At 37.5% G+C, this 26621-nt stretch overlaps 1 long non-coding RNA gene across 1 annotated transcript in view; it reads left to right on the top strand.

Annotated features, from left to right (window-relative positions):
• LOC113604123 (uncharacterized) overlaps positions 1-26621 on the top strand; it is a 161531-nt gene that overhangs the window by 90378 nt on the left and 44532 nt on the right. The gene's annotated exons all lie outside the window — the stretch shown is intronic.

Genomic DNA, 26621 nt, shown 5'->3' with positions numbered 1-26621 from the left:
TAGGTAGGATATAGACATGCAGGGTTGGAGTGAAGCGGATTTTCCAGGTGGGAGAAATGGCCTAAGCCAAGGCCTAGAACAAATAATTAGTCAAATCCGTTATTTTAAACATTAGTGAGTTTCTTTTAATTAAGCTATGGAAAAATACACACAAGTAATATGTTATTGACTTGAAAATATATATGAGCAATGGTAAGCCTGGCCCAGGAGTGAAATATTTATGTAGAATAAAATGTTCATCTTTGGCAAATTGCCATTTCATGCCCACAGAGCAGAAGTTAATACCATGAAATCTTGGAGTTTGATGTGAGTTTTAAAATGTGAGCAGCCTTTTTAGACCACTGAATTTTTGTGTTCATGTAAAACCCACTTTGGGGATGACAATCAGGTAAATACCTATTAAAAAAATTAAATATACATAAGCTTTGGCCCTGGAATGTTCCAGCTAGAAATTGCCTTATCAGTACAACCTAAGTATACAAAGATAAATGTGTGTGTGTGTGTGTGTGTGTGTGTGTGTGTATTCATAACAGAATTGATTATTTTAAAACTCTAGAAACTATCCAAATATCCATCAACAAGAAACTAAATACTGGGACACCCATACAATAAAATGTTTTGTAGTCATTAAAAGGCTACAGTAGCTCTTTATATATTGATACAGAAAGATAACCAAGATAAATAGCTAAGTGAGAAAAGAAAGTGTGTACAGATATTTGCACAGAAAATTCCTGGAAGGACACAGAAGACATTGTTAGCAGTGGTTATCTCTGATCATAGAGGTTGAGGGTTGTAGGGTAGAGGAGATTCTTGACTTGATAGTCTTCTTCTGTACTCTTTGAAATATTAGCCATGAGCAAGATCTTTCACTATCTCTTTGACTCAATGAATTAAATTAAAAACTAAAAAAGATATATTTTCAGCTTATCTGTTTTGAGAGACAGAGAGAGCAGGGGAGGGGCAGAAAGAGAGGGAGAGAGAATCCCAGGCAGGCTCCCTGTTGTCTGCATGGAGCTAGATGTGGGGCTCGAACTCACTAACCATGATATCATGACCTGAGCTGAAACCAAGAGTCAGATGCTCAACTGACTGAGCCACCCAGGTGCCCCTCAATTAATTAAATTGTGAGAGGTGATTAATTAAAAAAGGCGGGCTGTCCAATAGCATTTCTTTAATATCATAGCTTTGTAAGTATATTATAACTTATTGGACAATTTGAATTGCATAAAATAGTGGTTCAGGAAATTATTTTTTTAATTAAAAATGAGTAGGATCTAGAATAAGGAAATTAAGTTATTTGGGCCTTACCTCACCCATAAAACAAGAAGGAGTGGTAACCTCACGGATTGTGCAAGAATGGAAAATGGCTATGGAAATGGCTATCCTTTGCAAAGTTCATGACCATAAACTTTGAGTAGACATAATCCAAGTTACCTAAATATATCACTAGGTATTCAAGGAAAATAGTAACAGAATAATTTAAAGAATTAGTCAATAATCCTTACAGTCATGTAAACAATAGAAGAATGAAAATTTATAGATACAATAATATACAGAAGTAACTTAGCTATTGAAGGATGATAAGTAGAGACAGAGATAAAGACCCATGGGTTGTATTCGGGCTCTGCCACTTAGCAGCTGGGCAATGCTCAGAATTTTGCTCAAATTTTCTAACCCTCATTTTCTATAACTGTTATGCAATGTTAACGATTAAATGAGCTGTGTGTTAAATGTCTAACGCAAAACTTACTGTAATAACAGCAGGCATTATTTTTATTTCTAAATATGCTATGGAAGGCGGATTTCTAAGATACATCAATAGATAATAGATTATAGAGAACCTACATATAGAATATTAAGTAATAATTTGTAATTTGTTTGATTTTGTCTTTTTCAAAGACTATAATATGTAACAACACTTAACTCTGTAACATAGTTTTATAAGACACAAAATAGCTCTACATTAGAAAATGGTCTTGTTATTTGAGGTAAACTTTTCCCTTCTTAAGTTTCTCTTTACACAGAGCACTATTCCCTTGATCTGTATTAATCGCTGCCTCTCTTTAGGAGACTATAACCTTCACAAGATTGGAGACAGTTGAATGTTGCTCCTTAGTCACTTAGCTAAAGCCCAGTGATTTCACCCTTTCAATCTCTTCTCACATGTCAGTCCTCCAGCACTTTTTTATCATTTTGTTACTCCTCTAGGAACTCCTTCCAGCTTGCCCATAGTATTCTGTTAGTCACAGATCAGGTGTCTCTGGAGCAGGTACAGAAACACTACCGGTTTCAGCCTTGTGATTTCGTATTTGTATTCAGTTAAAATTCACATTGCCTTGCTTCTTTTTAATATCCTAGGTCAAACCAACGTCCCATTTTCTCATATTCACTACTACCTCAATTTTAACATGACTTTTACCATCCTGTTCTTCAACTGTACAGGCATACCTTTTTTTTTTAAACAAACTACAGCTCGAGTTTTCACATATTCCACTTCGTATTAATCAAAGATTCTCAAAGTCACCTTTAACATCTGTATCAGTCAGGATCCCAGTAAGTGGGAAATCAATGTCATGCTCAAAATAAGATAATTCCAGGAGGGTTTATTTACAAGGATCTATTTATAAAGTGTAAATGCAGAAAAGCCACAGGGCTAGTGCAACAAACTGGGAGCCAGTTGCCTCGGAGTCGGTTACGTTCCCTCAATGGATGAGGAAAGGGGTAATCATCAGAGCTTGAAAGCAAAGAGCACCATGATCTTTGGTTGAGGGACACAGCCAGCCAAATATGACCTTTCCAGGAGAGATCTAGGAACAAAAATACACTTAATTTACTTTTCTCCTTTCATATGATGTCCTACCAGAATTATTCATTGGCCAGAGGCTTTGGGGACAATTACAGTTCATTCAGGTCAGTCTCCTGGTGCAAAGAAGCTGGGTAGAGAAGGGTGAAAAAAGTGCCAAATGGAGCTGGAGGGACAAAGGTATCAGAGATTAAAAGTTTATTATTAAGTTATCATTATGTGCTTATGCACTATATTTAAGCATATATAATTTAAAATATGTATGTGTGTTCCTCTTGCCTTATACATAGTCTATCTCAGTGCCAACTGAATTCTTATTCCCTGATAATTTGTTGTCACAGCAAAATACTCAAATATCTAACATCTGTAAACTCTGATCCGGTGAGGGTCATAAATAAGAAATATTGAGTTTATCCACAGATGGCAAAGAAAGAAACCCTCTTTTCTGAGATTATAACTTTGTATCTGTTTCCCTTGTTGTCATAAATCTTTGCAACTTAAACTCAAGAGACATTTTGTCAAAAGAGGACGTGGAAGAGTGATTTTCAACCAAGCATCACTGAGAGGTGTTCAGATGACACAGGTTCAGGTGCACCATTAGATCTACTGAATAAGAGCTTCCAGGTTGATGATACTGCACAAGTGATTCCAGTATAGATCGGTTAAGGTACATGATCTGTGAGTCTGTGGGCCAGAGAGACAAGGACTTGTATTCTGGTTAGAAAGAATCATAGCTATCATCCCTCAAGTATTAGGTGTTTTTGTTTTTGTTTTTGACATAGAATCTATACAATAGTTTTATTTTTAAAAAGGCATAAAAATTTAGTAGGGTTACAGAGTAGCAGAATTTTAAGGCATTTAGAAATCATGTAGGATAGTCCCTTCACTTTCATAAAGGAAAATGGAAGCCTGGAATAGTGAAAGCCCCATCATTTAGTAACCGAGCTGGAACTTGAACCCAGCTCTTTCTTGCTTTCTGTCTGGTGTTCTCCGTATTATCCCATACATACACCAACTTTTAGCCTTACAATTCAGAATTAACAAAGTAATCATTTTTTGAAAAATAGTCATTAAAATTCATTTGTTCTAGATCCAGTTTATTTTTTAAAATCAATTAACTTTTGTGAACTTTCTTTTTTCCATTTGATGAAAGATCTCCAGAGTGTCCAGATAATTTTTCTTCATGACAGAGTCACTCAACCTTTTTTAACCTTTGCTGCTTTGGGTAAATATAATATCTTACACTGTCCTCTCTCTCCCTCGGAGACTCAGCTATACTCCTATTTGGGAATTACTGATCTAAGTTATAAAAATGAATTATATGATCTTTTTAGAACTAATATTGATACTTGGTATTTTAAAGGACTATTAGTTAAAGGACACTACTTCAAACATAGTTTGAGACACAGATTGGCTCATCAGATGCCAATTACTGGAAAAAATCCTCTGCAAATGTGCACATCTACCAACAGAGGACACGCAGATAAATCAGCAGAAAGTGGAAACTTTGCCAGGTGAAGATAAATTTTTAAAGGTATGTGTCATTTATCTCATGGAGAGATGAATGATTCAGTGTAGGTAATTGATCATGTTACAGGAAAAGAGTTTGCCACCAAAGGCAGCATCCTCATTCCTTAGCTTAATTTACAAAAGAAAAACTAGTATAATATTCAAGCGCCAAGTGCTTATTTTATATGGATTAAATAATGTTCTTTAAACTCCTTTGATTGAAATAAAGACATAGAAATACAACTTTAAAAAAAAACTACAGTTCTAAGGTTGCGAAGCAATCAAGCATCGACCCCTTCATTTTACATATAAAAACATCAAATCTAAGTGGTCAACTGGATTCTTAACTCGGGTTGGGGGTGAATCCAGTATTAGCCCTAGAAGAGAAATAGATCATAAATTTCTCAAAGACCAGTATAACTTAATAATTTCTTAGTAAATTATTAATTGACCTTTATGGCTCTTCTCCCATTTGAGTCACTTAATATAGCCAAAAATGTAGCATCAACCAGGAGTTTCTCCTGAAGTTCTAAAGATATATATTCACTTTATGCAATGCTTGGCACAGTTTTGGATGAGGATAAATAGTTAATGCTTCGGTAACAGCTTAAAGAATCTTAAACTGAATTTGCCATGCAGGGTACAATGCCTAATAGTGTTTAACATTCTAACAAAGTCAGCAACATTGTCAGCATTACTTAGTTGCCTCTACTGCACATATTAGTTTACCAGGCTAGGAGCGTGAAACCTGTGATCTATTGACATTGCAGGGTAAGTGGATGGAAAACAAAGGATCTGAAAATTCTCTGCAAGTATATGTTAAATTTGTGCGTGTCTCCATTTTACTGTGTTGACTATACCAAATTTACTTCCTGGGTCTCTGAACCAAATATTTAAGAATTATTGGGATCTACAAATGACTTGACAGTCAGGAGGAGGCAGTCCTGTAAATTAAAAGTAGAATATGTACCAGTCTGTCCCTTTCATGCACCTAAAGTTGAGCACAAATCGAATCAGGACCCATTATAAAAATCTCTTTGCTGTATAATATGAAAAATACATGATAATGTTTATGTGAACACATATACACATTATGCATATCTAATTTATTTAGGGGAGAAATAAATAGAACTTGCTCAATTTTTCATAAGGCACTCCTGGTACAGTGAATAGATATATTTAGCATCATTTAAAATTTTCCCTTGGCACATCATCTTTTACCAATAGAGTAGTCAACTGTTTGGGATTATTTTAGATTTTTCTTAAGAATAAAAAAAAATCTGGACATAATCTCTTGCTTAACCAGTAGTTTAGTCATATATATTTTTAAATCATGTAACAAAAGAGTTGTCAAAAATACAAGGAACTGAGAAATACGTGTTCTTTCAGGTGGAATCAGCTTGAAAGTTTAAATGATTTGCTCACTGATGACCAGTGTTTGGAAAATTATTTGGTAGAACATATTCAGGAGTTTGTGTTTGTTCATGATAAGGTTAAAATTATGTCTCTTAGAGTAAGAAAGTTCCTTGGAAGTTATTCTGTCCACCTCCACCCTTTAAAGACTCCCTTTTAATATTTATTAATAGGAATGTTTCTATCTTTACCTTAGATAAATTTAGTGATTGCAAACTCACTTCATCATAAGGCAGCACATCTCACTTTTTAAAATTTTAAGAAAAAGATCTTTGTCATTTTGTGCCACAACCTAATTTATATTAGTAACCCCACCCCAGGGTTACTTTTAAAAAAATCTTTATTTATTTATTTTTTTACTTTTTTAATTTACATCCAAGTTAGTTAACATATAGTGCAACAATGATTTCAGGAGTGGATTCCTTAATGCCCCTTACCCATTTAGCCCACCCCTTCCCACAACCCCTCCAGAAACCCTTTGTTTGTTCTGCATACTTAAGAGAGTTTGTTCTCCATTGTTCTCTTATGTTTTGTCCCCCTCCCTGTTTTTATATTATTTTTGCTTCCCTTCCCTTATGTTCATCTGTTTTGTATCTTAAAGTCCTCACAGGAGTGAAGTCATATGGTATTTGTCCCTCTCTGACTGATTTCACTTAGCATAATACCCTCTCGTTCCATCCATGTAGCTGTGAATGGCAAGATTTCATTATTTTTGGTCGTTGAGTAATACTCCATTGTATATATATACCACTTCTTTATCCATTCATCCATCAATGGACATTTGGGCTCTTTCCGTACTTTGCCTATTGTTGATAGTGCTGCTATAAACATTGGGGTGCATGTGCCCTTTTGAAACAGCACACCTATATCCCTCGGATAAATACCTAGTAGTGCAATTGCTGTGTTGCAGGGTAGTTCTATTTTTAATTTTTTGAGGAACCTCCATACTGTTTTCCAGAGTGGCTGCACCAGCTTGCATTCCCACCAGCAGTGCAAAAGAGATCCTCTTTCTCCGCATCCTCACCAAGGTCTGTTGTTGCCTGAGTTGCAAATGTTAGCCATTCTGACAGGTGTGAGGTGGTATCTCATTGTGGTTTTGATCTGTATTTCCCTGATGATGAGTGATGTGGAGCATTTTTTCATGTGTCAGTTGGCCATCTGGATGTCTTCTTTGGAAAAGTGTCTATTCATGTCTTTTGCCAATTTCTTCACTGGATTATTTGTTTTTTGGGTGTTGAGTTTGATAAGTTCTTTATAGATTTTGGATACTAACCCTTTATCTGATATGTCATTTGCAAATACCTTCTCCCATTCCGTCGGTTGCCTTTTCGTTTTGCTGATTGTTTCCTTCAATGTGCAGAAGCTTTTTATTTTGATGAGGTCCCAATATTTCATTTTTGCTTTTGTTTCCCTTGCCTCCAGAGACGTGTTGAATAAAAAGTTGCTGCGGCCAAGGTCAGAGAGGTTTTGCTTGCTTTCTCCTCAAGGATTTTGATGATTTCCTGTCTTACATTTAGGTCTTTCATCCATTTTGAGTTTATTTTTGTGTATGGTGTAAGAAAGTGGTCCAGGTTCATTTTTCTGCATATCACTGTTTTCCCAGCAACACTATTTTTATTTTTATTGTGGAAGCAGCATTTGATATTCTCATAAAAACTTATTGTGCTAATCAAATTCTTCATAAAATTATGTCAACTGAAAGAAAACTTTTAAAGTATTGCATTCGTGCAGAAAAGTTCATAAGCCATTAGTGTATAGCTCACTGAATTTTTCTCAAAGTGAACTTAGCCATTTAACCACCACTTGGTCTAAAAAAATAGATTACCAGTGCTCAGCCAGAGATCTGTCTCATATCCACTCCCAGTGGCTACTTCTCAAAGGTAACCACTATCATGATTTCTCACACCACTGATGAGTTTTCTGATTTTTGAGCTTTACTTTGATGGAACTAAATTTTTTCAGCACAGCTAGTTAGTAAGGATGGAATTAGTCCCAAAGCTAGTACCCATCATCTACCTGCCATTTTACACTAGATTCAGTTCAACTTATGTCCACTGGGGAGAGAGCAGCCCATTATGAAAACAGCATTTGAGTCAAGAAAATTCTATTTAAAACATAGCTCATACATTGACTATCTTGTGACCTTGAGTAAATATTTGACTGTTCTAAGGGATCCTCATTTTCTTTATATACATGTAAAGCAAAAATAATAACAGTAATGCCATGAATATTAAATGAGATGATACCTTTTTTTAAAGTTTACTTATTTTTAACCCAGTGAAGAAATGGGCAGAAAACATGAATAGACACTTCTCTAAAGAAGACATCCGGATGGCCAACAGGCACATGAAAAGATGTTCAGCGTCGCTCCTTATCAGGGAAATACAAATCAAAACCACACTCAGGTATCACCTCACGCCAGTCAGAGTGGCCAAAATGAACAAATCAGGAGACTATAGATGCTGGAGAGGATGTGGAGAAACGGGAACCCTCTTGCACTGTTGGTGGGAATGCAAATGGGTGCAGCCGCTCTGGAAAGCAGTGTGGAGGTTCCTCAGAAAATTAAAAATAGACCTGCCCTATGACCCAGCAATAGCACTGCTAGGAATTTATCCAAGGGATACAGGAGTACTGATGCATAGGGGCACTTGTACCCCAATGTTCATAGCAGCACTCTCAACAATAGCCAAATTATGGAAAGAACCTAAATGTCCATCCACTGATGAATGGATAAAGAAATTGTGGTTTATATACACAATGGAATACTACGTGGCAATGAGAAAAAATGAAATATGGCCTTTTGTAGCAATGTGGTTGGAACTGGAGAGTGTTATGCTAAGTGAAATAAGTCATACCATATGGTTTGACTCTTATGTGGATCCTGAGAAACTTAACAGAAACCCATGGGGGAGGGGAAGGAAAAAAAAAAGAGGTTAGAGTGGAAGAGAGCCAAATCATAAGAGACTGTTAAAAACTGAGAACAAACTGAGGGTTGATGGGGGGTGGGAGGGAGGAAAGGGTGGGTGATGGGTATTGAGGAGGGCACCTTTTGGGATGAGCACTGGGTGTTGTATGGAAACCAATTTGACAATAAATTTCATATATTAAAAAAAAATAAAGTTTACTTATTTTGATAGAGACAGAGAGAGCCTGAGCAGGGGAGAGGCAGAGAGAGAGAGAGAGAGAATCCCAAGCAGGCTCTGCAGGGTAAGCACAGAGCCCAATGTGGGGCTCGAACTCACGCAACTGTAAGATTATCACCTGAGCCAAAATCAAGAGTTGGTTGCTTAACTGACTGAGCCACTCAGTTGCCCCAAGATGATATCTTTTTTTTAAAGGTCAAGCACAGTGCCTAGCAAACAGCAGGTGTTGGGTTTGTAGTAACATACACTGAAATGAAACACAAGGTAATATATTGCTTTTAACTTGCATAAAATATTATATTTTTGAAGCACAAATTCGTTAGATATTATTGCTTCTATAATAAACACTTTCTTCTCTTTCTGCTTGTGTAACTTCCTTTTAAGGTAAGTTACAGTGTTCACTTTACACTGGAATAACCACAGAAGAAAAAGAAGAGTTGTAATTGTTGTCTCTTTTCCATGGAATATTTCAGCTCCCAATCTTTCTATCTCCCACCCCCAGTCTCATAAGCCCATCTGAAAAACAGTCACCGCTACCCTCAATCCATACCAAAATAACACAACAGAAGACAGGAAGTTCCTAGAGGCCTAAAGGTAAACAGGTGGGGATAGGAAGGATCTGATATTCTCCTTTCTACACTTTTGGAATTTAAACTTATTTTAACTTGGTAATTCCCTCAGAAAGGCTAAATATAAATTCTTTCACATTCCCAGCTCCCAGAGAATGAGAATGTGATTTCTAGTCATGTTCTCTCATTAAAATAAAATTTCAATATCATAAAACAATTAGATAATCCCCAAGGTCCTTTTTAATTTTCTAATTCTGACTCTGTATACCTCATGAAGTTTACTGCAATGTGCTTAAACTTGTGTATTGAATCGTGCCTGTTTGTTCATTGTGTGTATAAAAGTGCCTATCCCAACCCACACAATCGATGAACTCCCCAAAGTTCTATTTCATAAGATTCACTTCAGTAAATACTTATTAATACTTTTACCCTGTGCCAGGGTGAATGAGAAAGTGCTCTTGCCTTTAAGGCAAGTGTAACTCAACTTCTCCACTGTGAATTAGACAAATATTTTCAGATACAGTGATTAATGTTCATCCTTTTACTTCGTTAAAAGTTTATTAGACTGTGACTTTCTTTTAATTTTAAAAACTTCAGTTGATAGCTTTCCACACATAATTTAGGTAAGTTGCCTACATCACATAAACAACTGGCTGAACCACACTAGACTGCTGTGATGAATAACACTTTCTTTTTCTTTCTTTCTTTCTTTCTTTCTTTCTTTCTTTCTTTCTTTCTTTTTCTTTCGAGGGAGAGAGAGAGAGAGAGAGAGAGAGCATGCTTACGCAAGCCAAGCAGGGTAGGAGCAGAGAGAGAATAAGAATCCCAAGCAGGCTCTATGCAGTCAGCACAGAGGCTGACCCAGGGCTCAATCTCATGAACCATGAGATCATAATCTGAGCTGAAATCAACAGTCAGATGCTTAACCCAATGAGCCACCCAGGCATGCCAAATGGCATTTCACTCTTAACAGGCAATCTGCATGTCCTAGAACTAGACCATGAAGATAGTATCATAATTATCACCAAATTCAGATCAGACAACATTGTTGAGTCCTTTCATTACTTGCATAATATTGCAAGATTGGCTCAAAATTTCAGCTTAATTTTTCTGTACTATTTTCACAGAGGATGAAGTAAATAAGAGCTGGTATTGAAGGGCTTACCAGAAGATGTTTGTATACTAGAGCACATTTAAACCGGAAGGGATTCTAGAAAGCCAGTAGACACTGTACTACATTTTATTGTAAAAGAAGCAGGTTTACAAGGAAGAGGGGAATTTTTCCCCCTCTTGTTATCAGAGCACTAGCAGTATAGGCAAAGCCAGCAGTTGCTCAGCTCACAATTTGATGGTCTTCCCCCTCAAACTCTTTAAGTAGATCTTGTCTAATAACTAAAAGAAGTGCTTAAAGTGTGGTCCCTGCCACTCCTGAAGTTGTTCTCCTGGGCATAAGCAGCTAAACTCTTCTGGATATTTTTATTGTATCCATATTAAAGACTGGGATAGTATGTAAAATCTAACTCTGAGGATCAGTCAAGTCCCCTAAAAGGAAGCAGCATCTATCCTCTTTATCCAAGCAATTGCACTGAGATCACTATCACACTCCTTGACAATGAGAAAGTCCAAAGGTGCTTCCTAATTGATAAAGGAATCCTTCATCACTAATACATCATCATTTCTCTGCTTCTCCTCACTTGGTGGTGATTTCTCCACTGCCTCTATGGAGTCTAAAGAAGAGTGCTTTGTATCTTTCAGAATAACCTCTTGAAAAGAACAACTGAAAAGGTTTTAATGTATTAACAGTCACCATAGTGAGATGTTTATCACACTCATTTATATAAGAAGCCCTTTAGGATAAATTTTCATCATGCATTATACAGATTTACTTGAAAAAAAACTTTAAAGAACAGTAGAGTGCAAAAGAAAAGAGTTATGAATTCATGAACAAGTAGACTAACATTAGATCATTTTCAAGTATAGTTTCATATAAAATATAAAGATGTAAGGGAAATGATCCATTAAAAACTGATATCAGAGAATTAGAATCACTACAGGAGATGTGATAAATACATACTTTCACTATTTCCCCCTGGTTGCAAATTTTTTAAATTTAGGAATGGCCTATTTCCTTACCCCAGGAGAGTAATTGGAATTTAAATCAATGGTGAGAAGGTGCCTGATAAGGTTTCTGATCCTGAACTTTCCCAGAATGGAGAGAGAAGTAAAAAAAAAAAATAGGTGCTAGCCTACCTGGAAGGTGGTATTCTCTTTCACTTTTGAACACTGGAAATCATGGCCACTGTGGTAAAGAAGTAGGATGAACCATCGTACATAATTGTAGGTTGAGTCTTCTGAGCATAGGTGAAGTGAAAATAGAATATGAATAAAGTTCATTTGCCCAGTCTAAAATTCAGGAGAGACATAGCAATCTCTGATTCCAAGGCGCAAATTACTACAATTATCATAGCATACACGGTCAGTGGCCCGACACTGCAAATTTCAAAAAGAAAAGCAGAACATACAGAATAATTTTATTCTGCTCCATGTGTCCAGGTATCACTCATTCACCCTTTACTGAAATTTGGAGTTTGGAGGCCAGGTAGGTGAATTTACTTTCCACACCATCCCTATGAGCTTTTGTCTAAATTATCTGGCTATACAAAAGATCAGCTTGAAACTTATTGCTCACCTCTTATCTATTCAATGGTTTGATGGAACAGCAAGGAATATCGTTAAAGACAATGAGGCATCAACTCCTTTAATTATTCTCTCTTAAGAATCTGCCATTTCAGACCATCTATTTCAGATTTGGAATCATGACATTTTAACCTCTTCTTGATTAAAGGTTTCTATCTCCATCTCAAAGAATGCTTACTTATATGTGGTTTCTCACAAATGGCTTAACCTTTCTGCATCTCAGTTTCATCCCTTATAAAATAGAGATAATTACAGTGTGTTCTATTTCCCCAGCATGTGGCAGGCATGCTCCATGCATGGACTCCCCGTAAGGTCTTCATATGGAGTTCGAAATATGTCCTAAGAATAAAGACAAAACTGAAAATAGAATTGGGACTAAGAGCAAGGCAAAGTGTAAGGTATAGAGGAGTTGAATGTTGGTGTTCTAGAGTCCTTTAGTTTCCTTCTGCCTTTTATGCATTTCATTCACCTACCTAAACAATTGTAAAAACAACATGCATAATAAGCAAATAGAACTTTACAACTAGTATAAATTAAAACTTTCAAAATGTCTCATGAGGCTTACAAGTAATGTAGTACTCTTTTTTTTTTTAACAGTTACAGAAACACAAAGTTGAGAACTGGTGGGATTTTAGTTTTCAGTTATTTTTCTAACAGAGATAAAAGATGTGGGATGCTGATATTTTAATGAAGAAGTGAATTATTATCCCATGATTTCTCCAGTAAGAATAAAAACAGGCTACCCTTGGAGAAAGGTTTGTATTAATTTTTTTAGAAATTTCAATTTTGAATGCATTTATACTTCCATTTTTTAATTATAGCATTTTTGTTTTGTCATTGACAAGTGCAAACTTTTAGTCAATTTTCTCCATCAATCATTGGTGATTAATGGTATTAGTCTATATTGGTAAATATTTTAGAAATGTTTCTCACACAATATAGATAATAAACAGTAAATTGCCACAAGTGGGCATATCCTTGAAGCAATTTACTTGATATTAGAACTATGTAGAGCTGTTACCTGTAACATGCTATCAAAATGTGATCCATAATCAGATATTAAATGAATACTATTGATAAATATTGAGGAACATTTGTTTGACTTTAGGTTTTTTAACCACAGTACCCACTATTAGCAAAATGTTGGCAGCCATAGTGTCCCTTTTATGACTTACCTTTAGTTGAATAGAAGGCTTACAATTAATTTTAAAATATGTGTGCTTAAACCAAAATATTTTCACAAGGTAGTATCTCATCTTAGATGAAAAAGCAAGACCAAGGCAAAACAGGAGACATTGATTCCATGTCAACAAATTATGACTTTATTTCTCTTTCAATAAGTGGTTAAGTGGAATGTTTTCATTCATTTTATGTGAAGGAGGTTGAAGTGGAAAGAAGTTCACTAAATTATTATTGATTTACCTATTATTTTTAATAGGCTTAGAAAATCGGATCCTGATAGAATTTTGACAGGAAGAAACTATTTGCCAATAAATAAATCTTAGAATGATGTTAATTTATTCTTTAGTTTGGTTGATGAGATGAAATTCTAATATCTTTATTTCCTTCTAAATATAGTGCTTTGTTGTGATATTAGACATGTAGTTATTATAGTTATGTTTTGTAATATACCCTCTAAGAAAAATGGATAAAACCTTCTGCGTACATCTCAGCTCTTTGAAGAAATACTACTACTTTCAGATTTGACTGTGAGCATTTATTTATTCTGGTTTCATTATTCTTTCTTGACCAAGTAATTTTTGTCTTTATTTCTTTCTTGCATCAAAGCTGCTAGTAAATACAATATCATTAGTGTCTACATGTAAAAGGCATTAATTACATAATGGGGAATGTAACTGACCATTTCTCCAGCCTTCTCCGCTTTACTCCAAACAGCCTCTCACTGACAGAAGAATTTTAGTATGAGTAGTCTTCTTAACTCTGATCAAAAGAGAGCACAGGGTCTAGTGCACAAAGGGCTGCCTCCCCAGTATCTCCTTGAGTGTGGCCAAGTGTTCATAATTCCCCTTGTCATGCACACATGATCACAAACTTTTCCCTGAGGTGGACATAAGAGAAACAGACTTCCATGCACATAGAAGTAAATACCAAGATAAGTATTGTCCAAAATTCTAAAAGAGCGAAATCATTTATTTTGAAGCAAAGGTCTATAACTACTCTTAGAAACTTCATAATAGTGTCAAATAGTTTTAAAATAATTTAAACTAAATAAGTAATAATAAAGGGGAACTCCATAATCTTTAAAACAATAGTCAATGAAATGTTAGGCGTCTGACTTTTGATTTCGGCTCAGGTTACTATCTCACGGTCTGAGATCGAGCTCTGCATTAGGCTACGTGCTGAGTGTGGAGCCTGCTTAGGATACTCTCTCTATCTGCCCTGGCTCGCATGTGTGCCCTCTCTCTTTAAAAAAAAGAAAAGTGGTCAATAAACTGACTTCTTCAGTGAGAATGGTAGGGCAAGGTCTTGGAATTCTTTCACACTGCACTGAATAATGAATACTGAATAAACACTAATGGAAATAAGGCTATCTCTATATCTAATTATCAAAGCAAATGATTTGGCCTAATGTGACTCAGGATACTTAGTAGTAATTATTTCGCTCTTACACTCTTATTTAGTCACAACTATTGATAGGAGCTGGTTGTCTTTCCCACATTAAAATAGTGTTCCTGACCTATTATCAATACACATAGCATATAAGAGTTATTTTTTAGGTACCAATGATAACTTTGCCCTCATTTAAAAACCCCTCACTTCATTTATCCTTAACAAGAGCCTAGATGAATGACCACAATTTAAGGCAAAATCTCTGGCTGGAAACTCAAGGGCCAGAATAGCAAAGTCATTTCATTCTCATACCAAGCATAACTGACAGATAGTAGCTCCCTGGAGCACTGTGTTGAGAAAAATTGTAAGTCCAAGTTTAACTTAGTAGGAAAAACGTTATGGTTGAATTGTGAATGAGAGGACGAAGCAGGGAGTGGGCTCTGAATAGATACTAGTTATATTGGATTTCCTTAATATTTATTCAGCACCTACTATGTGTAGGACTCTGAACATCATTGCAAGAGATATAAAGATCAATCAGTTAGGACTCTTGAATTCAAGGAAGGCAGCAGGGAGAGGGAGGAAGAAGAGGTATAACAAATCATCATGCACTGAATGATAACAGTAACATATGAGGAGTACACAGATCAAGTTCTAATCAGTTTAGGGGAGGGAATTTTAGCTCAAACAATTATTTTAAGATTCATGGAGGAAATGGTAAAAAGACTTCACAAATATTGTTTTGAGGTTAATAATTACTCTTATACCATTTCCTGAACACATGAAAAGCCTGCAAGTTTACCAAGTTAATCCAAGTATTAAAATTGAAATTTGGTGGGGCCCTTGGGTGGCTCAGTTGGTTAGGCATCCGACTCTTGATTTTGGCTCAGGTCATGATCTCATGGTTTGTGAGTTCCAGCCCCGCATTGGGCTCTGTGCTGACGGTGTAGAGCCTGCTTGGGATTCTCTCTCTCTCTCTCTCTCTCTCTCTCTCTCTCTCTCTCTCTCCCCCCGTCCTCCTCCCATGCTCATGCTCTCTCTTTCAAAATAAATGAATAAAATTTTTAAATAAATTAATAAAAAATAAAATAAAAATTTGGCAGGTAATTATAGTTCAGTGTAATGGAAACTTGCCCAAATTTGTATTTATTTGTTAACCATTCTGTGGCATTCTAGATTTGAATTTTCATTTTTTGGGTTTGATTCCATATCAGACTATATGATTTCCTTCCCCACCCCCACCCCCCCGCTCCCAAACTGCTAGACTCCATCAGATGACCAAGGGTTAAGGATTTAATTGATATTTTGAATCTGTCAAGAACCAATCACTTGGGCTCTCGAGCCTCTTGGTCCTATTTCGAGAATGGCCTGCCCCATATAAGCCATAATACAGTTTGTAAATTGTCCAACTTAGCTGTGCAGCTGCCATAGTCTAAAGTTTAAAAATATGTAAGTGGGTCAGTTCTAAAATTAATTCAGCCTAACTTTGCCTGAAAATACTAAGAATATTACCCATCACGAGGGCCAAAACATCACCCCCAAGCAGACAGAAACAATCCCTAGAGAACAACTGCCCGGGATGATGGCTCTGTGACATGCTCACTCTACCCCTATGTCTGTAGCCCTTGATTATAACCCAGATGCTCTGATCCTGCTGATCAGACTGAAAGGTGCCGATTTTAAGCTGATATGCAAATAAAAGTAGGTTGATCAAATGAAGCAGTTAAATGTTAAGAATCATAACTAACATTTAGTGAGTATGTAAAATCTACTAGACAAGCATTTAATCTTCTGACAACAACAACAAAAGGAGGTGTTATCATTATGCCTACTTTACAGATTTAGAAACTGGGTCTGGATGAGAGGTGTAGCTGGACCTTGAACACAAGTCTCAAAAGTCTGTGCCTTTACTCACCATACTATACTCTAGATTATGTATGTATTACTTTGCTTTGTATCTACCCATCATTTATTAAGTACTACTACCTATCAGTCACCAGGCAGAGATTAGGGAAATAATGACAAGGTCTCTGTCAGATAACAAATACAGTGATGGAGACTGCTATGGACTGAATTATATCTCCTCCAAATTTGCATTTTGAAGCCCTAACCCTCAATGTGACTGTATTTGGAAATAGAGTCTTTAAGGAGGCAATTAAGATTAAATGAGGTCAGGGGCACCTGGGTGGCTCAGTCGGTTAAGTGTCTGACTTCAGCTCAGGTCATGATCTGGCAGTCTGTGAGTTTGAGCCCTGCATTGGGCTCTGTGTTGATAGCTCAGAGCCTGGAGACTGCTTTGGGTTCTGTGTCCCCTCTCTCTCTGTCCCTCCCCTGCTCATGTTCTGTCTCTCTCTATCTCAAAAATAAATTAATACTAAAAATTTTAATAAAGGAAAGATTAAGTGAGGTCAAAAGAGTGGCTCTAATCCAATAGGATTGGTGTCCTTATAAGAAGAGGAAAGGGCATTGGGGTGTGCATGCACAGAGAAAAGGTCACATGAAAACACAATGGGAAGCAGAGTATACAGCTGGAAAGAGAGGTCTCAGTAGAAACCAACCCTGCTGACACCTTGATCCTGGCCTTCCAGCCTCCATAACTGTATAAAAATAAATTTCTATTGCTTAAGCCACCCGTCCATAGTATTCTCTTAGAGCAGCCCTAGCAGACTAATACAGAGACAGATACATGTATCATTTTCTATAAAAGAATAGGAAAAGAACTAATAGATGCACAGATATATGGGAAGGATAAAGGTTGTTACTTTAATAAACATGAAAGTGGGTTACAAAATGTAATTCCTAGGGAATATACAATTTTTAAATTTTTCATCTATAGCCAATTGGTCTTCAGGAGACCCCATTGTGGTTTATTAGGAGAAGCATTAACTAACTGTCCAATCCATTTTAAAACTTAGTCAAATATGACAATTGAAATAACACATTTGGGTAATGTTCAGCAACTCTGGGAAACTTTAGTCTCTCAGATTTCTTACTCTTTGTACCACCTCCCAGGTTCTTCTTCAACATGACACCTGGGTGTGGGGTAAGGGTCACAGGAGTGGGGCATTCCTTTGGTGGGGTTTTCTGGCTCCTCCAGCCTCCTGGTGATGCTCCTTAATGGTCTAGTTTCTAGATGCTCTGTGGTCCTCCCATGCTAAAAACTGAGCAAGAAAATGGTGTACCATTCTTTTGGGTTCTCCAATATTCAGATCGCTCCCCTGGCAGGTTCAGCCTCACTTTTGCTCATATTGCTGCTATAAACACTAAGCTGAGTATCCCATTCAGTACCAGCCTAGGTGGTCCACTCACAGAAATACATCACACTGCCAAGTCTTGGCAAGTCGCCAATCAGACTCTTAGCTACCCAGGGGGCCTATAATACACAGGAAAGGGTAAGAGTGAATTGGAAAAATAAAATTTCAGGCTGTGCCTTCAAAATTACTCTGTTATGGCTGAGTCCCAGCCAGGATGGTACAAGAAAAAGTATGAGAGGCCCTCCACCCAGAGTCTCAATCGGGCAAGACTTCACTCCGCACGGTGGTATCTTGACTCACAGAAGGGATAGATCTATTCATCATATTCTCCCACTTCTCTTTTTTCTTGTCACATGTCTCTAGGGTTAGAAAGGGACACGGTTTTTTTTGTCCTCCATCCTCTTCCTGTCTAGAAAGCTTATGCAAAAATCTATACTCGAGATCCCTAAGTCTATGCTAACGATAGACATAATGGAATATGGAAAGTCCAATTCTCAATCACTGAAATCTGGACTATTGCCTTGCTGTACATTCTACTCTTGAATACTAGTTATTACTTCTATCTTTTTCTTTTCATTCCTTTTGGAAGAAATTTAACCTACATCAAATCAGAAAGATCTCTTCAATGGACTACAGCTCACAAAAGCAAAAGAGTAAGCCACGTTAATAATATTCAACATAGATATCCTATTACACTTTTCCTTAGTAGCTAAAGATAGTACAAGCAGTCAGGGAGAGGGAGAGGGAGAGGGAGAGAGAGAGAGAGAGAGAGAGAGAGAGAGAGAGAGAGAGAGAGAATCTCAAGCAGGCTCCATGCTCAGCACAAAGCCTGATATGGGGCTTGATCTCACAACCCTGGGATCACGACCTGAGCCATAAGCAAGAGTCAGATGCCCAACCGACTGAACCACCTAGGCACCCCTCTAATGCTCTCTTCTAAATTCAAGAGTTATACATTTACTTTCAATCTCAAAGGTATATTAAGTTTACTGTATCCAAAGTTATGTTATATTTATAACTCAACTACATTCCCCTCAAACATTTTCCTCTCCCAGGTTTTCTATTTTAGTTGATGGCGCCAGGAGCCAGCCAGCCATCAGGCTGGTTTCATTGTTAATTCTTTTCTTGGCCTCATCTTCAATTATTAATTCTTTCTGTATACCATATGGAGGCATCAGCAACCATTCAACGATTTAGGCCAGAAATGTGCAGCATGTTTATGTCCAATACCCCATCTATCTAGCTTGAGAGAAAATGATTGTAGCAATGTAGATAGTACTCCCTCACCCCTGATACAATCAATTACCAGAGCCAGTAGATATTACCATCTGAAAAGTGTCTTGAATTTAAGCTTTCAGATAGTGAAGAGGTAAATCAAGTTAAGCTATGTGTGAACTTGAATACTTGGAAGTTTCAAGCATTCAAGTTCACAAACTTGAATACTTTAATCTCGTAACAGAACAGCATGCAAAAGACAGAACTGGAATGCTGTCTATGTAACCAAAATGGAAATGTAGAGGGACAAAAAGGCTCTGGGAGTGAATCACAAGGCAAAAGCTCAGTCCCTAAAATTAGGTGTAAGACTTGAATGAATCAAGAATAGACAACAATAATGTTAAATCTCTGTGCTGTGAGACTAGGACCTTATAAATTTCCCCTGACTAGGGATGAGGTTAGTTAAAGGATCAGAGGCAGAACTGAAGAGATATTTACATACATATATATATGTAATATATATACATATATTTATATATATATATATGTAAATACATTCATGCATACATACATAAAACAAATTCACAAAATACAGGAATACACAGAATTGCAGAAGCAACCAGTTATTAGTCTTCTTCAATGAATAATCTCTGAAGTCCAAATTTCTAGGTTTTAATTTGATCTCTACCATATACCTTAATATCTACCATATGATGTTGGAAAACAACCAATGTACTGTGAGCCCCATTTGTAAAACAAAGATTATAATACCATCTACCCCATAAGATTGTTGAGAGGTTTAAATAATTTCAGGGGAGTTAATAAGTAACAAATTTTATTATTACCATTATTATGTATCAAAACATCATGCAGCAGCATCTTCACCTAGAGCTAGTTTCCTTTAGGATAGCAGTGTACTCCATTTTTTCTCTCATCACTATACAGTAACACCCTAATCTGCATTTCAAATCAAAAGGGCTCATCTATGTCTTACTTATTTTTATTAATTTGAATGTTTCCACTTGAACAGTCTTTTATTCATTTTACAAATCTGAAACTTAATATATCATCTCCTCTTAGTTACTGTACATAACAATAACCTTAGCAATGACTGAGAGTCTTGGCTAATGAGACTCCAAAGAAATGTAAGACAATGTTCTTCTCCTTACAGTAAATTAACCCTGATCTTCTCAACTAGATTGTAAACTCCTTAAAAACCTTGAAAAATTCTTCTTTTTACTATTATGAGGCTGGGCACCCTAGGAGAGATGAAATTTATATGTTTGGGTGGGGGACAGGGGAAATTGTTCTCTCATTTTCTCAACTGAGAGTTTTGCCACAGAACACCCTCTGTATCCTTGAACAAGTCCTCCTACCTAGACTTTCCCTCAGAAGACAAATCACCATGGGGCCCATGAGGGCAGTCTCCCTTGATAAAGCAGACAAGCAACCCATTATCTGGATAAAAATATATGAGAGTTTCAGAAGGAAATATTACCTTCCTCTGAGGGGTATGTACCCAGGTAGGCATCAGATTCTGGAACTAACCCTAACTTGGCATTCCTGAAATCAACCAGAAGACTGGAAATGCCAACAAAACTGGGAATAGAGTTCCAAACCTGGAAGAGAGTGAGACTATCTTCCCTTTAAGACTCTGAGTCCAAGATCTGAGGCAGCTGGTATTGACACCATGCAGGAACTGCATGCTTCTCACCCAGAAGAGGACCAGGCATGGGAGAAGCACTATGTGTCAACAAGAAGCAATTCTAGGGTTCTCAGCTGGCCCATCCATCCCACACACTTACAATGTGTGCATCTAGCGCCCACTGCAGGTACATGGGGAGAAGGGACAGGACCAGCTGTAGAGAGAATGGAAGTAGGAGTTGGTTAGGAAAATACCGTAAGTCAGGTGATAGATGAAAACCTCATCTAAGATGAGGGTGATAGGGCTGATCAAAGTTGGCAGACAGAGACTGATTCTTCCAGAAGAGTAAGGGACCTGGAAATCAAGGATGCTGGCAAGAGAGTAGTGGAGACATAAAAGTTGACAGAGGAATCAGTCTCCAGAGATGGAGAAATCAAGAGTCAAATGGTGAATAGAAGGAGATGAAGATGTGGGCTGAGAAGTTCTAGAAGATTGCCTACAGACAACAATACTTTGAGTAAAGCATCAAAGACCTGAGTGGCAAAGGGAGTGGGAAGCCCATGCAGAGGCTGCCATCTGCATGCTCGCTTCAAGAGGCAAGACTGCTATTAAACGAAACTATTAAGGAAGCAATGTCAGTGTTTCATCTTTCCTTTTCCTCTTTCTTTTGGTACCCATGAGATTGTCCAGTGCCTTTGACTGTTTCCTCTGTTTGAAGGATCTTCTGCCCAGATACCTGATGGCTCATTCCCCAGCTTCCTTTAACCTTCACTGTAAAGTAGCCCTCTTATCAAAAATTACAACCTCCTCTCTGGGAAGCACACACACGTCTTATCGCCCCTCCCTGCCTTCCTTTTCTCCTTAGCACATGTCAATATTTAACATACTGTGGATTTTTTTCATTTCTCATTGTTGATTGTCTGTGTTTCCCTTTAGAATTTAAGGTCCCTGAAGACAGGGATTTTTGTCTGTTTTATTAACTCTCTAGCCCCAGTACCAAGGACAGTGCCTGTTGCATTATTATACAGGCTCAATAAATATTTGTTGAATGAATAATCAATTTCTAGATGGGTCTTTTGTTGTCACAATGGCTGGCCTCCTTCACTTAGGGATTTGCGTGTTCACAAGCCATCACCAGGGAATTTCTGACAGTAACCATGTTTTTTTTTTAATTTTTTTAATGTTTATTTATTTTTGAGAGAATGCAAGAGACAGAATCCAAGCAGCAGAGGGGCAGACACAGGGAGACAAAGAATCCGAAATGGGCTCCAGGCTCTGAGCTGTCAACCCAGAGCTCGACGTGGGGCTCGAACTCATGAAGCATGAGATCATGATTTGAGCCAAAGTCTGACGCGTAACTGAGTGAGCCACTCAGGAGACCCTGCCAGCAACCGTGTCTTAAACGATTCTTGAATCACTTTCCCACGCTGTTGAAAATTATTTGTCCCATTTTCCATTTTCTTGGAATTTTTCTAGATAATTGGGAATTATTTTGAGAAAAATATCTGAGAGTAGATGGTTAAAATTAATGTAAGGTGCAATCCATATACTCTTTTCCATTATGGGGCCCTCAGTGACTCCTCCCAAAGAACCAGTAATGTGAAAATTTCAGGAAATGGGACAGTCCTTTGGGAGAAAATTTGAGGGCCTGGGAGTATTAAGCATCCCATGTAGAGAGCTGAATGTGCCTTCTATGTTTATGTTTAACCCTGGGTCTTCCAGTGTAATCATCCTGGCTTAAGCTAATGTGTCATAAAAATTCAACTTCGTAAATTCCGTAGACATTTACTAAAATGGGTAACCCATTTAGGAAATACTTTTTAGCACAGATTGGCCAAGACATTTTTACTTGGCTACAATTTAAACCAATTTCCTTTTGTTTAGTCCACAAGAAAGAGTGAATAGCTAGTTCTTGTTATTTTATCTTTCTCGCAGTAATATTGTGAAGGATTAATAAAGGGCAAAACAATACTTTAGCAGGTATAAACTGCAAGAGAAATAATGGTGGCTTTATTCTTAAGCGGCTCCATGTCACCCTGCTATTTCACGCTCGTCATTCACTAATTAAATGTCAGTTCCCAGTAACTACACGGCTAAAGGTGTTATTTGACATAATCTAAAATAGAATCTAAGTACACCCAATTGTGCTTAGATACAGATACTGTTTGTGCCCCCATTCCTCACCTTAAGCCAGTCTCTCTGGTCTCCTTTATTGTTTGTCCCTTCCCTCTACTGCACACCTGCCAAGTCCCACCCCATTCCTCACCATCTCATAGAAGAAGTGAATACTCACCACCGTCCCTGTGTTATTAGCTAGTATTACCAGTTCCATACCCACTGTCCCAGTGCTGTACCCCGCTACCTACAGATTTCATGCTGCTTTTGGTTTTTGGCTTTTGTTTGGTTTTCATATCAGGGATTGTGTAACCAAAGATGAGCAGGCTAGAACTAAGATCCGGTGTTAAATCAACTTACCGGGACTGAAGTGTATGTGAAGAGATAGTGAGAGATGAAGACTGACAGAGGCAGCTGCGGTTGAATCTACTCGTGGTGGGATGACACTGCCCCACCACGGCCGCCAATGTGTGATTTGCCAATGGAAAGACAGCATTTTGCAGACAAGATTGCTCTTAAAATGGGTAGCCTGGGACATTAACCGGCTTTTGTAGTCCCTCATTTTATTTCAAACAGCACTAAAACCGTGAGAAAATACAGTGGCCTCTCGTAACAGATTCTGTAAAGTAAAAAAAGGAAATATTAATGACATTTGTTTGCTACTCTCCACAACATCGCTGTAAGGCAGGAAACTAAGTTATAGAGAATTCAAATGACCAGCCTGGGTGCACAAAGACTGGCAGTCAGAACTCCAACCCAGGTCTTCAGAATCTGTACCCAGTGATCTTTCTACTTTGTTATAATTATATCCAACTCTGTACATTTTCTTACCTGTGTGCCAGTAAAAAAAAAAAAATTATTAATTGTGTTGAAGTTAATTCTTTCTCCATTTGAGGAAGAATATTCGCCTGATATTTTATTTTAGTATAAAGTGAACAACACATGTCATATGTGTGTCAGGTAAATTCCTTTTGTGATAAAAACCACAAAAAGAAGAATCTTTACTAACCGAGCTATTTCCTTAACACATCGAACAGCCCCATTGGTCTGATTCTATTCAATTTTGCACATTTAAATGCTTTCTCTGGCGCAGGTTTTCTCAGTTGCCACACAGAACGAATGTCATCGCACACTGTACACGTTGGATATAGGAACAGACCCAGTCGTGAACAGCTTTGTGTTCTAAAGATCAAGTGCCAACTTATTATTGCTGTGTCTCAATAATTCCTCTTCAGACCTGTCAAACACCTCAAGGAAATTCATCTAAACTCCCAAGTCTTAACAAGAGCATAATCCCACAAAGAATCCTAAGAACTTTGATTAAAGAAAAGGGGAGAACCAGTTGTGACGTCTCTTCTCCTGTACCATTTTCAAAATATGTGTTGCATTCCAGTTGACTTCAAAAGGCCTGTATGCCAGCTCTATTTATCCTCTGACTTCTGCACAATGTGCCTTCAAAGGGAACAGAATTTTATTTCAACTATTTGTATATTCCAAAACACTTGTTTTATGTACAGAGCAACCACATATATCTTTAAAGAAAACGTTTAATTCTAAAAATAGTAGTAAATATGTCTGAGAGATTCTTGTTTGCTCTTTCAAGACATCTTACTAGTTTTGCTTACAAAGACTGTTTTATGCCTGATTAGATTTTTTCTTGCCTGTAATAGGGATATTTTAGGGATACTGCATATGCTCAATATCCACTATCCCTTCCTAACAGCATTGCTATCAGTTTTGGGAAATTACGCATTTCTCATCTTCTGTTATGTTGGTGGGCCATGAAATCCTGGGGCCTGCCTCCTACTAAGAGACGCAGGGGAGGATACTTTCTTACATTGCCTCCATACAACAAGAAGGAAAGTGTATGACTTAAATTTGGCTAAAGTAAAAAACTAAAAAGTTGTAATCTTGGACAAGTGAAGTGAAAGAAAGAAAGAAGAAAGAAAGAAGAAAGAAAGAAAAAGGAAGAAAAAAGAAAAAGAAAAGAAAGAAAGAAAGAAAGAAAGAAAGAAAGAAAGAGAAACAAAGAAAGTAACAAAGAATAATTGGAATTCCATTCCTCCCAGAGTGCTCCCAACCAGTCTATTCTTTTTTGTAATTGAGGTAAAATTTTACAAGCTTAACATAAAATTAACCATTAACCATTTTAAAGTGTGCAGCTCACTGGCATTTAGTGCATTCACACTGTTGTATGACTATCACCTCTGTCTTGTTCCAGGACATATTCATTACACTAAAAGCAGTAGACATACCCATACCCATTTAAGTAGTTACTGCCCACCCTCCCCTCTCCCCAGCTCCTAGCAAACACTCCTCTGCTTTCTGCCTCATTGGATTTCCATATGTTGGATATTTCACATGAATGGAATCGTGTAATATGTGGCCTTTTGTATGTGACTTCTTTCACTTGGCATAATATTTTAAAGTTCCATCCCTGTTGTAGCCTTGATTGATACTGACCAGCCTGTCCTTACCCCCCAGCCCTCTCCTAGCTTTCTGTTTCTATTCCTCTGCTCCTGCCTGGATTTCTGCACTGACAAGCCCGGTCCTCCAATCATCCCCGCTGTTCTGTCCGGTGCCCTTCTTCCCACAGTCTTTCGCGTTTCCTTTTTTCCCAGTGGTGAGCTAATCATTGGTTTGTGTTTCTTTCAATTGATGATGAATTGACATACTTTCCACTGGGCACATTAACTGTTAGTTTCTCACTGGCTACAAAAGTTCAAAGGTTTCTTTCCATTTCCCACTGTCTTTTCGTGTGCCAAATAAATACATGAAAATGGTAGAGATCTATTTACTTTCCTTCTCTTTTATTACCCCTGTTAGGGAGTACTTGTCTTCAGGCAAAGACATTGTAAGCATAAGAAGAAACAGATGTGGGTTCCTGGTGACTCATTCCCTCCCTTTTGATAATTTAGCAAGAAATTAGCTCAGGGAGAATCTGTTGATAACAGAGGTTGAGATCCAGAGACTCCTCTTTTCTGAGGCCAATTCCTCTAGCAGGGAATTTACACTTGAATAGAAGGCATTCTATCCCTAAAGTCCCTTCAGCTGGGTGCCTGCACTCAAACCGGGTAGTCTAAAATCCACTTCTATTGGGGTTGTGAGAATTTAGAGAAATATATGCACTCTGCTACTTTTTTGCTTAAAAGTTTTTGTCTTAGTAAAATTAATTTTATAGCTATACCATGTGATACTAGCAGTATGTCCCTGTAATCCTTTTGCATAACAAAGCAAATCCAATAAATAGGATGAGAGACACAAATATAAATAAGACAAAAGTCCTTATTCATTTCGGGGGGGGGGCGAGAGTTTAAATTTTAATGAACGGCATCATATCGAACACATTCTCCTGCAACTTGCTTTTTTCTTTTTTTTTCTTTTATTACTTTTTTTTAAAAAATTCTTAACATTTGTTTATTTTTTTTAAATTTTTTTTAATGTGTATTTATTTTTGAGACAGAGAGACACAGAGCATGAACAGGGGAGGGGCAGAGAGAGAGGGAGACACAGAATCTGAAACGGGCTCCAGGCTCTGAGCTGTCAGCCCAGAGCCCGACGCGGGGCTCGAACTCGCGGACCGCGAGATCATGACCTGAGCCGAAGTCGGCCACTTAACCAACTGAGCCACCCAGGCGCCCCATAACGTTTGTTTATTTTTGAGAGAGAGACAGAGTGCAAGCAGGG

Source organism: Acinonyx jubatus, chromosome A2, assembly GCF_027475565.1.
Source record: "Acinonyx jubatus isolate Ajub_Pintada_27869175 chromosome A2, VMU_Ajub_asm_v1.0, whole genome shotgun sequence".
NCBI classification, from domain to species: Eukaryota; Metazoa; Chordata; class Mammalia; order Carnivora; family Felidae; genus Acinonyx; species Acinonyx jubatus.
This window is presented reverse-complemented; position numbering and strand designations above follow the sequence as displayed.